At 47.0% G+C, this 19,731-nt stretch overlaps 1 protein-coding gene across 2 annotated transcripts in view; it reads right to left on the bottom strand.

The window, feature by feature from the left end:
* GLRA1 (glycine receptor alpha 1) overlaps positions 1–19,731 on the bottom strand; it is a 212,106-nt gene that overhangs the window by 126,503 nt on the left and 65,872 nt on the right. The window lies entirely within an intron of this gene.

Raw genomic sequence — 19,731 nt, 5'->3', positions numbered from 1 at the left:
CTTTATTGCTGCTCGAGTGGGAACCGGACCCGGGCTCGAGCAGTGGTCTGCCGCCCACAAGTTAAACGGGGATATTTACAGGGGAGATTGTCTGTGATGCCGCCCGTGGGTGGCGGTGAGGGTTGATGGTGGCACCGCCACTGCCTTGTATGTGGGTGCCCGGTGCTGATGGAGCGGGGCAGCAAGGTGGAATCCCCTCCACGGGTAGGGGATGTGTAGTCCCGGGGCCCAGAGTATTGTGAGGGATTGCAGGGAGCAGTCTCTAGGAGGCAGGGAATCAGCAACTTACAGTTGGTAGTCGTGGTGCTGGATGAGGCTGCACTGATGTGTGGAGTCAGTAAACACAAAGTCTGTTTTGTCAATCAACTTGCCAAATGGCCGGTCACCTTTGGCGGGTGTCTTCGGGTCCCACACCCAGATGTACAGCCAGGGCCCTTCCTTCCACTCTCTGTCTGTCTCCCTCATGTCTGGACTAGTCCGCTTGAACGGCCTCTGGACTGGGTCCCTCTCCCGGCACCGGTGGGCTACAATCCTGTCCCGGTCGCCTCAGGTTCCCCACTGCCGGATCTCCGTCGCCTGTGGCCCTCACTGCTACCTAGTCCGGTAGTCCAGGGCTCCAACCCCGGCTACCACTTTCTCCGGGGCGCTGAAAACTTCCCCTGTCAGCGCTTCACTGACCAAAGCACAACCTGAAACCTGACTCCTCTCTCTCCTTCCTTAGCTCCGATCGCCCCCTCCCTTTTTCCTGGGGAGGGGCTGAGTAGGGCCTGATTGGCTGGTGTACATCTGTGTGGGGATTGTGTAGCTGACAAGGAAAATTAACTCTTTCTGTGACTACCTGGTTTTGCCAGGGCGTCACAAATACGTGGAACCCTCAATGGGCACATAGAAAGCAAAGATCCGAGTGGTCATCTGAATCTTTCAGTTGGGGTTGTTTCAGTCTGCGCAAGGGCCTTTAGTAGAGATGAGCGAACTGGTCCCGGTTCGGCTCGAGGCCGGTTCGCCGAACGGGGATCCCGTTCGAGTTCGGCTCGTCGAACGTTCGACGAACAGAACTCGAGCCAATAGGCTATAATGGGAGGCAATCACAAACACATAAAAATGCATTATAAATGTACACAAACAGTTAATAAACATTGCCATAACACTTACCGGTCCTCGCGATCCCTTCTGCACTCTGTCTCCTGCTGCTATTCCATCCGATGATCGCTGAATCCTCCCGGTGACCTGCACTGCCAGCAGAGAAGCAGGACCTACCGTGACGTCAAAATAGCCATGTGACCAGTCACGTGGCTATTATCTCATTGGCTACAGACTGGTCACATGACTATGACACGTCATGTAGGACCTGCGAGTGCATCTCTCCGGTACACGGTGCACATATGTGTATCGCCGTGTACCGGCGACATGCTCTAGCACACGGTCGACTCCCCATTCCGTTAGGGACCGGCTGACACAGCCGGTCATTAACGGAGATCACCGTTGCCATAGCAACGCAGTTAGCGGTGACGTCACCGCTAACCGCGGCTCCGAGAGCACCGTTGCTATGGTAACGCGTCTGTCAGCGTTACCGCTAGCAGCCAGCACTGATCACTCACGGAGTGAAGGCTGTACGCTGCTTCCCGATTGTAGTGAGCATTGTAGTGAGGATGGAGGTTCCCCAGCCCCAAGTGATGAGCTGGTGAATCTCATCCTCACTACAATCGTCACTACTACTACTACTACTACACTAGTGAGGATTGTAGTGAGGATGGAGGTTCCCCAGCCCCAAATGATGAGCTGGTGAATCTCATCCTCACTACAATCGTCACTACTACTACACTAGAAAGAAAGAAGACAGAAGAGCAGGATCGTGGAGGGCTGACAGGGGGTAATAAAGATGGAGTCTCTAATGTGTCTGTGTATTTATTTCTATTAAAGTATTTTTTCTCTGTGTGGTGTCTTTTTTTTAACCCTTTATTGGAGATTCTTAATGGCCGGGTCAAACGTGCCTGACATTAAGAATCTCTGGCTTAATACTGGCTGGTAAAACAAAGCCAGTATTAACTCATGATTACCCAACAAGCCACCCGGCTCCAGGGCTGTTGGAAGAGTTGGATACAGCGCCATGATGATGGCGCTTCTATGAGAGCGCCATTTTCTGGGACGGCTGCGGACTGAAATCCGCAGCAGAGGCGCCCACAAACCTCGGGCTAACCTGTGCTGCGGATTCCAATCCCCAGCTGCCTAGTTGTACCCAGCTGGACACAAAAATAGGGCGAAGCCCACGTCATTTGTTTTTTAATTATTTCATGAAATAAGTGAAATAATTAAAAAAAACGGGCTTCCCTATATTTTTGGTTCCCAGCCGGGTACAAATAGGCAACTGGGGGTTGGAGGCAGCCCGTGGCTGCCAGCTGTACCTGGCTAGCATACAAAAATATGGCGAAGCCCACGTCATTTTTTTGGTGGGCAAAAAACCTCTGCATACAGTCCTGGATGGAGTATGCTGAGCCTTGTAGTTCTGCAGCTGCTGTCTGCTCTTCTCCATACAGACAGACAGCAGCTGCAGAACTACAAGGCTCAGCATACTCCATCCAGGACTGTATGCAGAAGTTTTTTGCCCCCTGAAAAAATTATGTGGGCTTCGCCATATTTTTGTATGCTAGCCAGGTACAGCAGGCAGGTACGGCTGCCCCCAACCCCCAGTTGCCTATTTGTACCCGGCTGGGAACCAAAAATAAAGGGAAGCCCTTTTTTTAATTATTTCATGAATTTCATGAAATAATTAGAAAACAAATGACGTAGGCTTTGCCCCATTTTTGTGTCCAGCCAGGTACAACTAGGCAGCTGGGGATTGGAATCCGCACCACCGGTTGGCCTGAGCTTTCTGGGCCCCACTGCTGCGAATTGCAGTCTGCAGCCACCTCAGAAAATGGCATTTTCATAGAAGCGCCATCTTCTGGCGCTGTATCCAACTCTTCCAGCACCTGCCTGCTATACCTGGCTAGCATACAAAAATATGGCGAAGCTCACGTCCTTTTTTTGTAGTTTTTTGGCAAAAAAAATAAAAAATGCTTCCCTGGATTTTCCATTGCCAGTGAAGGTAACACCAAGCAGTGGGGGTTAGCAGCCAGTAGCTGCTTGGATTACCATAAGCTAGCAATACTAAAAATGCAGCGGGAGCCCATATATATTTTTTTTAATTATTTATTTAAATAACTAAAAATAAAATGGGCTTCCCTGTATTTTGATTGCTGGACATCACAGTGCTGTAAAAATAAATCTTTAAAAAAATGACGTAGCGCTCCGCGGTATTTTTGATTCTCAGCGCAGATAAAGCAGACAGCTATGGGTTGCCACCCCCATCTGCCTGCCGTTACCTTGGTTGTCAATCAAAATACAGGGAAGCCCATTAATTTTTTCTATTTAAAAAATAGTTAAAAAAAAAAATTACGTTGGGTCCCCCCATTTTTGATAGCCAGCTAGGGTAAAGCAGACAGCTGTAGCCTGAAAACCACAGCTGGCAGCTTTACCGTGGTTGGGGATCCAATGTGGAGGTCCCCTCAGGCTCTTTTTTATAATTATTTTATAAATATTAATAATTACACAATAAAAGTAGGGTCCCCCCCAAATTGGATCACCAGCCAAGGTAAAGCGGACAGCTGTGGTCTGGTATTCTCAGGGTGGGAAGGTCCATAGTTATTGGGCCTTCACAGCCTAAAAATAGCAGGCTGCAGGCACCCCAGACGTGGCGCATCCACTAGATGCGCCAATCCTGGCGCTTCACCCCAGCTCATCCCGTGCCCTGGTGCAGTGGCAAACGGGGTAATAAATCGGGTTGATACTAGCTGTAAAGTCACCTGAGATCAAGCCCAGCAGTTTGTGATGTCATGGCGTCTATTAGATACCCAACATCATAAACTGTCAGTACTAACAAAAACAAAAAATCGACAAAAGAAATTTATTTGAAAAAACAGTCCCCAAAACATTTCCTCTTTCACCAATTTATTGTAAGAAGAAAAATAAAGGGGTCCCACGATGACTCTGGACCGTCTAGAATATGGGGGGGAGACACTCAGGGAACGTATCCCCCATTTTCTAGGAGTGCGGACCCTTCATGTGAGGAGTGTGGGTGCAATGAAACTGCACTCACTCTCCCCGGGTCCACAGCAGCAGAGTCCATGTCGTAATGGTTGCTACCAAAGCTGCAATGCCCTGCTCATGAGGTAAGGGCATGCCTAATCAGGAGAACTACTGTAGAGGAAGCTCTGCTCACTGGTATATAGGTGCTCAGAGGTAATAATAGATAAAATTAGTGAGTAACCTCGGCACTCTATATCTCCCAGACTAAGTCAGTAAGTCACAATGGATAGTAATGCAAAATCACTCTTTATTGGTCCGTATTAAGAAATTTTTTTTTTCATAAGCATATATGTTTTTGTCCAAAACAAGTTACAAATGACGTTTCGGCCTGAGCCTTCGTCAGATTGGACTTATCTGCATGTAATCATGAAAAATGACAATAATCAGTATCACATAAGAGTGAGAGAACAATAACATAAACTCGAACAATGTAGAGGTACAATTGGGATGCAGCAAAAAAATTGCAACACAGCAAGAAATGAAACACATGATACAAATGTCATAATACAGTACAAGGACAATATAGTAATGACAAATATGGGGTCAGAGTAGGCTTAGACAGCTCTGGTACGAAAGAGATGTCAATCATAAAGTAACATGTGCAGTAGGTGTAGAGCTACAGTATGCATGGCAGAGCTAATGGGTAGACCGACCATAGAAAAAGAACGGAGAAAAAGTGGAGAAAAAGTGGAGAAAAAGTGGAGCATAAGAGGAAAAAAAGTGGAGAAAAAGTGGAGAAAAAAGTGGAGAAAAAAGTGGAGAAAAAGTGGAGAAAAAGTGGAGAAAAAGTGGAGAAAAAGTGGAGCATAAGAGGAGAAAAAGTGGAGAAAAAGTGGAGAAAAAGTGGAGAAAAAGTGGAGCATAAGAGGAGAAAAAGTGGAGAAAAAGTGGAGAAAAAGTGGAGCATAAGAGGAGAAAAAGTGGAGAAAAAGTGGAGAAAAAGTGGAGAAAAAGTGGAGAAAAAGTGGAGCATATGAGGAGAAAAAGTGGAGAAAAAGTGGAGAAGAAGTGGAGCATAAGAGGAGAAAAAGTGGAGAAAAAGTGGAGCATAAGAGGAGAAAAAGTGGAGAAAAAAGTGGAGAAAAAGTGGAGAAAAAGTGGAGAAAAAGTGGAGAAAAAGTGGAGCATAAGAGGAGAAAAAGTGGAGCATAAGAGGAGAAAAAGTGGAGAAAAAGTGGAGAAAAAAGTGGAGAAAAAAGTGGAGAAAAAGTGGAGAAAAAGTGGAGCATAAGAGGAGAAAAAGTGGAGAAAAAAGTGGAGAAAAAGTGGAGAAAAAAGTGGAGAAAAAAGTGGAGAAAAAGTGGAGAAAAAGTGGAGCATAAGAGGAGAAAAAGTGGAGAAAAAAGTGGAGAAAAAGTGGAGAAAAAGTGGAGCATAAGAGGAGAAAAAGTGGAGAAAAAGTGGAGAAAAAGTGGAGCATAAGAGGAGAAAAAGTGGAGAAAAAGTGGAGAAAAAGTGGAGCATAAGAGGAGAAAAAGTGGAGAAAAAAGTGGAGAAAAAGTGGAGAAAAAGTGGAGCATAAGAGGAGAAAAAGTGGAGAAAAAGTGGAGAAAAAGTGGAGCATAGGAGGAGAAAAAGTGGAGAAAAAGTGGAGAAAAAAGTGGAGAAAAAAGTGGAGAAAAAGTGGAGAAAAAGTGGAGCATAAGAGGAGAAAAAGTGGAGAAAAAAGTGGAGAAAAAGTGGAGAAAAAGTGGAGCATAAGAGGAGAAAAAGTGGAGAAAAAGTGGAGAAAAAGTGGAACATAAGAGGAGAAAAAGTGGAGAAAAAGTGGAGAAAAAAGTGGAGAAAAAAGTAGAGAAAAAGTGGAGAAAAAGTGGAGCATAAGAGGAGAAAAAGTGGAGAAAAAAGTGGAGAAAAAGTGGAGAAAAAGTGGAGCATAAGAGGAGAAAAAGTGGAGAAAAAGTGGAGAAAAAGTGGAGCATAAGAGGAGAAAAAGTGGAGAAAAAGTGGAGAAAATGTGGAGAAAAAGTGGAGCATAAGAGGAGAAAAAGTGGAGAAAAAAGTGGAGAAAAAAGTGGAGAAAAAGTGGAGAAAAAGTGGAGAAAAAGTGGAGCATAAGAGGAGAAAAAGTGGAGAAAAAGTGGAGCATAAGAGGAGAAAAAGTGGAGAAAAAGTGGAGAAAAAAGTGGAGAAAAAAGTGGAGAAAAAGTGGAGATTAAGAGGAGAAAAAGTGGAGAAAAAGTGGAGCATAAGAGGAGAAAAAGTGGAGAAAAAAGTGGAGAAAAAGTGGAGAAAAAGTGGAGATTAAGAGGAGAAAAAGTGGAGAAAAAGTGGAGAATAAGAGGAGAAAAAGTGGAGAAAAAGTGGAGAATAAGAGGAGAAAAAGTGGAGAATAAGTGGAGAAAAAAATGGAGAAAAAAGTGGAGAAAAAGTGGAGATTAAGAGGAGAAAAAGTGGAGAAAAAGTGGAGAAAAAAGTGGAGAAAAAAGTGGAGAAAAAGTGGAGATTAAGAGGAGAAAAAGTGGAGAAAAAGTGGAGCATAAGAGGCGAAAAAGTGGAGAAAAAGTGGAGAAAAAGTGGAGAAAAAGTTGAGAAAAAGTGGAGCATAAGAGGAGGAAAAGTGGAGAAAAAAGTGGAGAAAAAGTGGAGAAAAAGTGGAGAAAAAGTGGAGAAAAAGTGGAGATTAAGAGGAGAAAAAGTGGAGAAAAAGTGGAGCATAAGAGGAGAAAAAGTGGAGAAAAAAGTGGAGAAAAAGTGGAGAAAAAGTGGAGATTAAGAGGAGAAAAAGTGGAGAAAAAGTGGAGAATAAGAGGAGAAAAAGTGGAGAAAAAGTGGAGAATAAGAGGAGAAAAAGTGGAGAATAAGTGGAGAAAAAAATGGAGAAAAAGTGGAGAAAAAAATGGAGAAAAAGTGGAACACCCTTTGGTACCTTTCATGTGGCACTAAGGGGTGCTTAGCTTTGTATTTAGCCAAAAAAATGAAAAAAAAATGACGTAGGGTTCCCCAAAGTTTTGTAGCCAGCTAGGGTAAAGCAGACGGCTGCAGCCTGCAGACCACAGCTGGCAACCTCACCTTGGCTGGTAATCCAAAACTGAGGGCACCCCACGCTGTTATTTTAAATTAAATAAATAATTTAAAAAAAAAACACGTAGGGGTCCCCCAAAATTGGATCACCAGCCAAGGTAAAGCAGACAGCTGGGGCCTGATATTCTCAGACTAGGGAGGTCCATGGTTATTGGAATCTCCCCAGCCTAAAAATAGCAGGCCGCAGCCGCCCCAGAAGTGGCGCATCCATTAGATGCGCCAATCCTGGTGCTTCGCCCCAGCTCATCCCGCGCCCTGGTGCGGTGGCAAACGGGGTAATATATGGGGTTAATACCAGATGTGTAATGTCACCTGGCATCAAGCCCTGGGGTTGGTGAGGTCAGGCGTCTATCAGATACCCGACATCACCAACCCAGTCAGTAATAAAAAAAAATAGACGACAAACACATTTTTATTTGAAAAAACACTCCCCAAAACATTCCCTCTTTAACCAATTTATTAGATTGAAAAACAAATCCAGGTCTGCTGTAATCCAAGGGGTTGCCATGACGATCCACACTGTCCCAGTCAATGAAGAGCAGGATGTTCCCCATTGGCTGGGAGAGCAGTGCAGTGACCTGAGCTAACATCAATGGGTCAGCCCAGGTCACTGCAGGGGGGTGACAAGTGCTGCTGTCAGCGAGGTACATTACCTGCGCTGATCTCCAGCACTGCCGATAGCCCCTGTCACTGAGTTCAATGACCGGCGCCTTCCCCTCAAGTATCGCGAGAGGTCCGTGACGTCACCGCTAGTCAGTCTCAGGTCGGAAGCGAGAGGTGATGTGACAAGCGGCGGCCATGGAGGAAAGTGACAGCGCTGAGGTCGGGATGGCGGGACTTCATCACCGCAGGTAAGCCGAGCGGGGGGGGGGTTTGTGTGTGTGTGTGTGTATGTATGTGTACATGCCGCGGGCAGGAGGGGGCGGAGCGAGCTGAGCGGGGAAGTGTGGGCTTCCTGCACGTAACTAAGATAAACATCGGGTTACTAACCAAAGCGCTTTGCTTGGATACCCGATGTTTATCTTGGTTACCAGCTTCTGGCAGGCTGCCAGCAATGGCTCCTGCTCACTGTAGCTGTAAAAAGCCCTGCTTTTTGCTGCTAGAACCGTTCTCGAACGTATCTAGAACTATCGAGCTTTTAGCAAAAAGCTCGAGTTCTAGTTCGATCTCGAACAGCCCCAAAAATCACTCGAGCTTAGAACTGGAGAACCTCGAACCGCGAACCGCGCTCAACTCTAGCCTTTAGGGACTGCGCAGATGACACCTCAAGTTTTTATGAGAACTGGCTGGTTCAGGTGCTGTAGATTTGAGTTAGACCTTATTTTTTATTTTCCATGTGTGCACTTTAATGCGCATAACTACCTGCGGAACCTCCAGCATCACTTAATAAGCAACTGACACACCAAGCAAGCTTAGCAGTGCAAAATAATGATGTTCTTGGGTCTCTGGAGAGGGTGCAAATCTAACAGCAGGAACTAGACAAGTGGTCACATCAGTAATCTGTGGCCATTGGATGAGAGCCCTGTGAACAGCCTTCCACCTGCCAACTTTTATTTTCTATAGCCGGTCTGGGACAATGTCACATGTACATCAAGCTGCAACGATGATGTTGCACCAGGCCGGCTAATCAAAAGAGAAGTGGGTTTGCCTACATGTAAAAGGCATTTCATAAGCTAATCATCCAACAGATCCCTGATGTGGTCCTGCAAATCAATTTGCATTTTAAGAGGCCTATTAAGCAAAGGTGTGGCAGGTAGTTGGAGGGTAACAGAGCTTTGGTCTAGCAGCTCGAGATCAACATTATGGCTGCCGGGCCAAGGAACTGCGGATCTGTCATGGTTCCGCTGTGTGGAGCATTTTGCATTTGGAATGCTTTTCTCACGGCTCCACGGTGTGGAGTATTTTCCATTTGAAAATGCTCTGCTGTGTGTCTTGTGCACTTGCTGACAGGTTGTCTTTCAGCACTAAGGTCCATGCTGGTTTTAGGAGGTGACTTCACAGATGTGCCTCATTCCTGGCGATTGCTCTGTTTCTTTACTGGGCTTGCTCTGTCTGAACATCGCCAGTCATACTTCCTGTTTGCTCAGTGTGCTCTTGGCTTCTGTCTGGTGTAAGTGTTCTGATCCTGGATTCTGACCTCAGACCTCTTCCTGATCACATCTCTGTCAGCTCCCTGAACCTTATAGGTTACTTCCAGGCTTCTGACCTCAGACATCTTCCTGACCAAGTTTTTGTTTGCTCACTGAACCTTATACATTACCTCCCGGCTTCTGACCTTGGACTTCTTCCTGACCAAGTCTTTGTCTGCTCTCTGAACCTTATACGTTACCTTCTAGCTTATGATTCCGGCTTGTCTGACTACTCTTCTATTCATACTGCTCGTAGTGTCTAGCATCACAGGATCGTTTTGCTCAACTCTACTTACTGGGTCTTCTTTTCCACCACCAGGAATGGTCCCCATTTTTGTCCCAACTTTCTTTTTTGCTATATTCCCCTCCACTGAAAGGTATTATATATTGTACAGAAATAGATATTCATTACTTTAGCTCTTGGAAACAATAAAAATAATTGCCGGAGCTTCACTGTCATTCTACCAGCATTTTGCAAAGCTCATAAGCGTTAACGCTCTCCACCACTGCACACTACATGGACAGTCAGGATGAACGTTATTCTCTTTCTTACGATATGAAAAAAATACTCCCACACAATGTTCTACATAGATTCCGTAAAAGATAATATTATACCATATTATTCCTGGAAAATCTAATACTGGACCTATCTAGAGGCATGCAGGTAATATCATTTTCTATTGTACAACATTATCAATATGACTGTGCACATATAATAAAAAATGTATATTTGATCAAGTCTTCATATCGTCGACCACGGGGACCCCCAGTATGAAACACAATCTGTTTTCCTGGATCTGATTTTTATTTTTTTTCTGCAACGCTTTAAATAAGAAAAAAATTACTTTTTTTATTTTATTTAATAGTATCTAGAAAATATTATGATAGTTAAAGATTCCTAAGACATGCCAGCCCAGATAAAATAGGTGTGAAAATGTATGTTTGAAGTTATAATAAAAATATGACTAATAATATCAATATTATAAAATATATGTATTATTAACATTTACCCCCTCAATCACCTGCAGGTCACCCCACAGTGCTCACCTAATCACCACTGATGACTTCTTCTTTGACCCAAAAGAATCACCAAAAATATCCACTCAGCCAATAAATAGCTCAACTCTGCATCCAGTTATTGGTCGAATAGTCATTTCTGGTCATTTCTGGCCAGAAGACAGGACCAGAAAGAAATGATCAGTAGGAACCAGTTGCTCTCCAAACCAAGAACTGTGAGGGATCAAATAGGTTGGGTTTAGGAAGAAATATTCCCTGCAACATTTCTTACACTGGACACGTTTTGCCACTGCATTAGTATCATGCGGTGTTGTGCTGTCATCAGGTATCTTGGCATCTTCAGACTCTGTTCACACTGCAGAGTCTGACAGAACACCTGGTGCTGCTGAGTTACTCTCTCAGAGCCGGGCGTCAACCGTTTTGTGCTCACAAATTAATTTCTGCTGGCTTGTGAATTACGGCTGGGGTCACAGGTTGCTGAAGACCTATCACAGCCGCTTCTGCTCCATAAAAGATGGTGGAACCTGGTCCCTTGTGCTAATTATAGCTCTAGCTTTGCTCCAGCGATACCAGTCTTTGTGCGTGGTGATCCAGTTGTTGGTGAAGTGTTGTATGCTATTTAGTGTTCAGTGGAAATATCCTTGTTTGTTTATTTCCTCTCTGTACTTTATTTCTCCCTGAACACATATTGTCTTTTCCCCTGCAGTGAGTTTGAGTCTTGGTTTCCCCTGTCTGTCGGTATTTATGGGATTCATTACTCTTGTCCCAGCCCTCTCCAGTGATCTTAGACCAGGGTATTTCAGGAGTCAAGGCTACGCAGGTGGTCCAGACCTCACCACCATCTGGTAAACTTTTGGAATTGGTTGACAGTTAAGGGTTCCTAGTCTGAGGGCCAGTCTAGGTGCCCCTACTCCTAGTTACTGTATCATACCGCGTGACTGTGGCACACCTGAGGCTTCAGTCGCCACAGAGTATTGCAACTCATTTAGTTGCGGTATTCACCTCGAGGTAAGGAGGGGGTTAATCACCGGTGTTCCGCATTCACACTTTACATAAAGCTTAGGAGCCTTCTCTTTGGGGATCTGTCCTAGTGTAGGCAAGGTGGTTGGCCTTCACGAAGCATGGGAATTCCCCGGTCACTAGAACAACCACCGGGGGGGCGGGTTCCACTTGGGGTAGAGAAGGAGCTGTCGCGGGCGGGGAGGAGGGTGTCAGCACACTACGTTCGCCCCTTCTGCTCGGGTCCGGCGGTTGCCGCTCAGTGGTGGCTCGAGCTGTGGGCCGGATCCCCGGGGGTTCTCGAGCGGCACTCCTCGCCCGTGAGTGAAAGGGGGTTGTTGGGTGTGGGGATTGTTTATTGTCCGTGACGCCACCCACGGTTGTGGTGATTTCACCACCGCTGCTCTATATGGGGATCCCGGGAGTGGTGATGCGGAGCAGCCAGGTGTTGTGTTGCCCCTCCGTGGGTAGGGGTTGGTGATCCCGGGGCCCGGTGATGGTGAGGGAGGTGCAGGGCCTGGTGGGCGCAGGGACGCGGGGGCAGCGCTGTGCCTCGCGGCACTGTGGTACTCACTCAGCCTGAGACGTTGACATAGTTTTACGGTAAACCACACGGCTGGAAAGACGGTTCCCACGGACGGCTGTGGTGTAATGACCTGTGACCCCTGGCTTGCCCAGGGCGTCATATTCCCCCTTAGCAAAATGCAGACCGTCCGCGGGCTGCCCGTCCAACACCGGTTTTATTTTTCTGCAAAATATAACATTGTAAACGGTAACATATATACATTTTTAATAATTCTTCCCATAACGGGAGGCACATTTTCTTAAACGTTTCAAACGGTTTACGGTTACGGTTTCCGCGCTCTCCCACCCAAGCAACCTGGCCCTGATGCTGCCCCTAAAGCCCAGGCAGCATCCCTTGACCCACAGTCCAGCACATGGTACCCGAGCGGGATCTGTCCTTCCCCTCCAGAGGGTACCCGTCGAAGCCCCACCTACAGGGGCGAAACGGCCGTAGTCTTTTTGTGCTAACCATCCTTATTCCCTCCCTGTAACGCCAAAGCATGTATCCTCCGACCATGAAATAAACCTGAATACTTCACAGCAATTACCGGTGAGTGCTGTTCCTTTTTTCTCCCTTTGCTTAATGTCTCATGCTCTGATGCTTTTGGAACAAGCACCCCGTAGCTGTATTCAGTATAGTCCGACCTGGAAGTTTTCTCTTGTCACAGCAGAGATCAATAGCACCGCGTGTGCTTTCTGCAACTAGCCGCTGGTTGTTTGATGTGGACAGTCCTCAGTGGAAGTAGTGCCCCGCAAATCCTTCTTGTTATTACTGCAAACGTTTGTGGTTGCCCTGCAAGTTCACGGGCTTGTCCATGAGCAGTTCCTCATGCAAACTTTTTAAACGGTCTCCACAGGGACAACGGTGCCGGCTCCGGCCGGTTCAATCACAAAGATAATCTGGTGAAGTACTCGGTATCATTTCACTTATCATTTTCTACTTCTTTAAACTTTTAAACATGAATTCACACAGACTTCGGTCCCAACGGGGACGGTTGCAGCGGGCCTCCGCTGGCACTACTGGGCATTTTCGTCCTCCTCACCCGGCTTGGGGCGGAAGGACACGGGCACCAGCCCCTCCAGTGCATAGCAAGCACGGCGTGGAAGGGCCGCCCGATACCCGTTGTTCCCAGTTCGGGGGACATATGCGGCCTCCATGCCAGGCAGGGCAACGACCCCCTCCTCTTCCTCCGACACAGGCTCAGTGTCATGACCGGAGTCGCTATCTTCTGCCCCTGCCGTAGTCACAGAGGGGTGCACATCCGACGGGCCAGGTGCGGTGCAGCGCGCGAGCGAGTAGGACGGAGGTAACACAGGAGCCAGGGGCAGACCGGGTCCCTCAGCCGCAGCGACCGGTCCCTCGGGGACACAGGGGCGTGGGTCATTCTCCAGCTCCTCCATCACGGCCTCCACTCCATACACTCGCGCCACAGCAACTAGGGCCTCCACCTCCGCGGCCCACTGCTCCATCAGCCCGCCGATCTGACTCTGGTAGTGACGGCAGATCCCCGCCACCCGGGCCCTCAACCATGCCGCTGTTCCAGACACCCGCTCGGTAGTCTCTGCAGAACCAGGTGGGGCGGACATCTCGGCAGTCGTGCTTTCCAGGAACCCAGTATATCTGCAGAGTCCCGGCGTCCCTGCTTTTATAGCTGCAGCTACATGCAGCCAGCCGCCATCGCGTCCCCCTTAGCTCTTTCCGGCCCCTCCTCTCTCGGGGCGGGGTTTTGGCCTTCGCGCCTCTGCTACTCGAGAAGACGCTCGAGCGGGAACTTTTCGCGCCAAAGATGGCGGCTTCTGAAATTTTCCAGCCGGATACCTCCGGCGGTAACAAGGCGCACCTCTACCAAACGGCAGAGCGGTAAGATCCTGTTCGTGACGCCAAGTTGTCGCGGGCGGGGAGGAGGGTGTCAGCACACTTCGTTCGCCCCTTCTGCTCGAGTCCGGCGGTTGCCGCTCAGTGGTGGCTCGAGCTGTGGGCCGGATCCCGGGGGTTCTCGAGCGGCACTCCTCGCCCGTGAGTGAAAGGGGGGTTGTTGGGTGTGGGGATTGTTTATTGTCCGTGACGCCACCCACGGTTGTGGTGATTTCACCACCGCTGCTCTATATGGGGATCCCGGGAGTGGTGATGCGGAGCAGCCAGGTGTTGTGTTGCCCCTCCGTGGGTAGGGGTTGGTGATCCCAGGGCCCGGTGATGGTGAGGGAGGTGCAGGGCCTGGTGGGCGCAGGGACGCGGGGGCAGCGCTGTGCCTTGTGGCACTGTGGTACTCACTCAGCCTGAGACGTTGACACAGTTTTACGGTAAACCACACGGCTGGAAAGACGGTTCCCACGGACGGCTGCACTTGCTCTCCCAGTAGGTAACGGTGATGTCCCTCTGACCTGCACCTGATGTTTCTAAGTTGGTAGCGATGGGTCCCCACCGGTAACCCGCTCCCCAGCTTCAAGCTGGACCGGAGGAGCTCTACTTTGCCCGCAGACGCTGGCCCTGAGGAACTGGTGCCTTGGCGGTGGCGGTGTTCCTCCTTAATGGTTGGACTGTTGCCTTCAATCGGGACTTGGTTGTTGGGGGATCTACGTCCCCTTCACTGACGGATTCGGCAAATTATGGCGACTCCTAGCCTTGCCGGGGTCCGAGAGGCCCCTGCCCTGGTGCTGACTGTCCTTTGCACGCTGCTCCAGACCGCCGGGTCACCACCCGTCCGCGGTCCTTCCAGGAACTCCCGAACAGTCACCCCTCTGGACAGTTACCGTCGTTGCTGACCTTGCTGATCCTGCCCTGCACACAGCTGGACTACTTCAGGCTTTTCACTCTCTTTCTTTCCTGTCGCCACTCTTACTGTCCTCCTTTACGACTTTACTTCCTTCACTTCTACTTGTTTACTCCTCACTCAAGCCCTGCCTGGGCTAAACTGCCTGGTTCTTCCCGCCTCCAGAGCTGTGAACTCCTCGGTGGGCGGAGCCAACCGCCTGGCCCACCCCCTGGTGTGAACATCAGCCTCTGGAGGAAGGCAACAAGGATTTTTGGTTTAGCTTTGGTGTTCCAAACTGGGATGTAGGGTGTGGTGGTGTAATGACCTGTGACCCCTGGCTTGCCCAGGGCGTCACAGAGCAAACTCAGACAATCACTAGACAGTCTACCCGGGACATCAGTTCTGGGACATGACACCACCTCTTTCTTCTCTTCATAGGACCTGGGGCTGGAGTGTACCGCTCAGCCCAGTTGCCTCACAGCTACAAGAACAACTCTGACAAGGGACTTTCTTCTTCTTTTCAACACCGGTGACTTCTCCTAACTTATCGGGGGTCGGCAGAGCCCATTACAGCAGTTGACCGGTATTACCCGCGCCAGCAGCACGAACTGTGATTAAAGACACATGGAACCGCAGCAGCAGACTTTTTATTGCCGGCCTCGGTACCAAACGCCATTACTACTCCTCTCATCATCCTCCCCGGGACCCGCTCCCCCTGTGGGGAGCGATTCCATCTCTAGCTGCTACTATCATCTGTCCCAGAGGACAGTGACAGCAGCTGCGGCTAATTCCCTGGCCGCATACCCCAGGTGGCATCACGATATTTATCCTACTACTACCCGCATCATCTACCCTCCTTACTGGTGTACACCTCGGGGCACAAAGCTGGGCAGGCCACCGCGACATCCCAAATCATCACTCCAGCCCGGTGAGGAGTAATTCAGGTACGAAATAATGTGTGCCTGATACCCCTGCCCCCTGGGTGCTACATGACAATCAGGGGCACAGGTTAAACTTCATCTTCCATTATCACATAATATTACAACTTATGGAGATTTGTTTGTTAGCTTTCAACTTACTTTTTTCTGCAGCATGTGAACAGATGCCTACATTTATACTATTTCATAATCTCAGTAAGTGCCACAGATGAAAGCAAAAGCTACAATGCTGTATCTCAAGTTGTGGCCAAAACTTTTCACACTGACACAGATTTTGGTTTTCACAGTTTGCTGATTTATGTTTTTAGCTCTATTAGTCAAATGTTTCTATGGTTACTGAAGAACAATTATAATAAATTCAAAAGTTTTTAAACTTTTATAGACAAATATATTACGTTACTGCAAAGAATCGATATTTACAGTGTTGACTCTTATTTCTCCAGACTTCTACAATTCGCCCGAGCAGATGGATATCAGCTTCTGGGCAAAGTCCTGACTGATGACCCGTTCTTGTCTAATCAGAGCTTGGAGTTTATTACAATTTCTGTGTCTTTGTTTGTCTATCCTTTTTTAAGGATTAACCACAGTTTCTTAATAGGATTGAGATCTGGGGTGTTTCCTGGAAATGGACCTAAAATTTCAATGTTTTGTTCACCGAGTCACTTAGTTAACACTTTTGCCTTCTGACACGGTCTTCATCATGCTGGAGAAAGCCTTGTTCATCACCAAATTGCTGCTTAATCGTTGGGTGAAGTTGCTCTTGGAGGACGTTTTTTTATTAATTGTCGTGTTCTTAGGCAAAATTGTGAGTGATCCACCTCCATAGATAAGACACTTCTAATCATGGATGGTCTAAGGAGGCTTTACTATTGGTACAAAAGAGGACTCATGGTAGTGCTCACTTTTTCCTCACCAAACAATCATTCTTCTAGATATCCCAAATAGTCTAAAGGGGAATTCATCTGAAAAAAATAACTTTACTGGACGTTCAGGCATTAAAATGCAGAAGAATGGGGTAAAGTTACATTGTCTGTTGAAGCCCCCTTCAGACTGTTTGGGACATCTGTAAGAATGATTGTCTGAAGAGGAAATGTTGAGCGCTACCATGAGTCCTGTGTCTGCCAACAGTAAAGCATACTGGGACCATTCATGTGTGGGGGCTTTTCATCGATGGAGGGGGTCACACAATTTTGTCTAAGAACATTGCTATAAATAAAGAACGGGATCTAAATATCCTCCAAGAGCAGCTTCTACCATTTCCATGACCAATTTGGTGATGAAGAAGGTATTTTCCAGCATGATGAAGATCATGTCACAAAGCAAAAGTGATAACAAAATGGCTTGGTAAACAAAATATTGACATTTTGGGTGTACGATCAGGCGCTCCTCAGATCTCAATCCCATCAAAAATTTGTTATCAATTATCAAAAAGTGGGAGGACAAACAAAAACACAGAAATTTTGAAGAACCCCAACCACTGATTAGATAAGAATAGGTCATCAGTTGGCATTTGGCCCAGAAACTGATTTCCAGCTGTCAGGGCAAAGAACATAAATCTGGAAAAATAAGGGATAAAACTGTAAAAATTGAGTGTTTGCATATACTTCAAGTTTTTGGCCATAAATATGTACAAACTTTGAAAAAACTTAGAATTGAAACACTTGACTAAAAGATCAAACACTGAAGCAGTCAACTGTGTGCAAGCAAAAATTTGTACCAGCCCCACAATTTTGTCCATGACTGTATATGGCTCGTAATTTAAAGAGGTGGTCCACTACAAAGCATAGTGGCCACATCAATGTGAAGCTGAGACTGAAGACTTTTTCTAAATATCTTCGGTTGTCAATGCTGCCTGTGAATGGGGCTATCACTGTCCGCTCATTCACATCACATGACACTGAGCTGCAATGACCTCTAATGTTCAGTGATGTCTCATCAACTTCCGGAATTGGAAGTTGACCCGGCATCAGCGAGGTAAGACTCAGTCTCTGTGAGTGACTGGGCTGAGGACAGAGTTTCACCGTATGTCAAAACCCATCATCTCGCTCGTTCTCTCCTTTACCGCAGAACGCCACAAGCAGGAGTGATACTGGGCTCTGATGAGTGGTGAAACTCCACCCCCAGCCCAGTCATTCACGGAGACTGGGTCCCGCCTCAGTGATGCCAGGTCAACTTCCAATTTTGGAAGTTGACGTGACATCACCGGACACCAGAGGTCACTGCAGCTGGGGGGTCACGTGATTGGAAGTGAGCGGACAATGATAGCGCCGCTCACAGGCAGAATGGACAACAGAAGATATTTAGAAAAAGACTTCTGTTTCCGCTTTACATCAATATGGCCACTATGCTTTGTAGCGGACCAAGTCTTTAACAATCTGATTGTGCGCCATGTATATTTTCAGCAGCATGCTTTGTCAATGTCACAGATTAAAAAAACCCAGAATGCTAATTGAACAGATCCACTACCTCTGCCACAGATGGAAGGAAAACCTAGAATGCTGAATCCATAATGTACCTGATTTAACAATCTGCAAGGATGGAGAAGAAGACCTTTCTGATTTTAAATATGGTTGACTTTGACTCAGAGGATGTTATTGCTGGTTGTGTTACCTAGGTCATCTGTGGCCACACTAGTATAATTAAAAATCCAGACCAGCAAAACGTTTCTACGAAGAAAGGTAAAACTGCCAAGAAAATTTGTATAATACAATAGAAGTTGGTGGCCAGGTCAGGTTGATCTCTCTTCCGATCATTCCCCAGCTTGAAAACTGTGATAGGACATGACATTACCAACTTATATGCCACATGTTTCGACACTTTTGTATTCAAAATTTGTTATTCGCAGATCTGAATAAGTTCGACAAGTCCCAAATTCTGAGAAAAAAAAGGGGCAGCATCTCCCAGACCTCAGCACAACATTTCACTGATGTCTACTAAACACAAAAGTGTTCTGGGAAGGGTGTTCATGACATCTACTCTTTCCAAAACCATTATAAACATATGTTGAGGATCTGGGTTAGTGATACACTGCTGCCGGGAAATTAAATTACTTATTCAGTTATTCACATTAGGCATTCATTGGCTACAGCAATCCTGCCCCTATTAAGAAGGTACCAAAAAGGAAAGGACGAGCAGATGGTTTGGTCACCTCAAGGCATCGGCTGATTAGATCTTGACCTACATCTGGGATGCTATTGAATCTCTTAGTATCTATATTATTTTCTTTACAACAAAGTACATATCTTTGTAAGTTAAATCTGCTTCTTCATACTTAGATACCAAGACGGGGTTGTCTGGCTTAAAAAAATACATATTTAGATAAACAATTATAGAATTTTGAATTGAGTTGTGTAGGGTGCCAGAGGGTGGTAGTCTTGGGAGAGCTTTCACTGCAGTATCACGCCCTGGCACCATCCAGAAAATTGAGAGTCCCCAATAATTGTGTGAGATGCGTGGCATTTACTTGTTCACTGCTGCCTATTGTAACATCCATACCGGTGTCTCTGCACTATCCCGCCCCTCTCTCCTGACAGGGACGCCGGCTCTCCGGTCCCCACTGCTGTCTCTCGGCCTCCAGGGACAGTCCTTAGAGTGTGCGTGGACATGCCCCTTTTCTTAAAGGGCCAGTATTACCTACTCCGGAAGTACCTCTCAGCCTATCGCTGAGAGGCATCAGGTATTTAAGGCACCCTCTCCTTAAGGGAGGTGCCTGGGCAATGTGGTATATACCTTGCTAGTTCTCAGGTCTCTTTGTACTGCTGCTGCTGCTGTTACTGTGCTGTGTGCTGTATATCTGGTTTGTATCTGTGTTCCAATGCATGACAAGTCCGCTGCTGCAACTACCCATACTGACTGCTGCAACTATCTACACAGGCCACTTCTACAATACTGTCTGCTGCTGCTGCAACTAGTCAGTCCGGCTGAATTACTATTTGTTTTCAACAGTTTCGCTATTTCGACCTTGGGCTTATATATTTGTTATATTATTTGCCCTTCAACTGTTACACTGGATCTTTTGTAAACTGCATGATTAAACTTGAAACTGCAGCATATATCTTATATCATTGTTGATGTATGATCGCATAATCCATGACAGTCCTCTACTGAAGGTAGCATAGAAGGGGTTGGGTTCTGGTCCACCGCCCCCCACAACTAGTATTACTGCAGGCTCAAAGGTACTGA

The sequence above is a fragment of the Anomaloglossus baeobatrachus genome, chromosome 4, assembly GCF_048569485.1.
Source record: "Anomaloglossus baeobatrachus isolate aAnoBae1 chromosome 4, aAnoBae1.hap1, whole genome shotgun sequence".
NCBI lineage: Eukaryota > Metazoa > Chordata > Amphibia > Anura > Aromobatidae > Anomaloglossus > Anomaloglossus baeobatrachus.
This window is presented reverse-complemented; position numbering and strand designations above follow the sequence as displayed.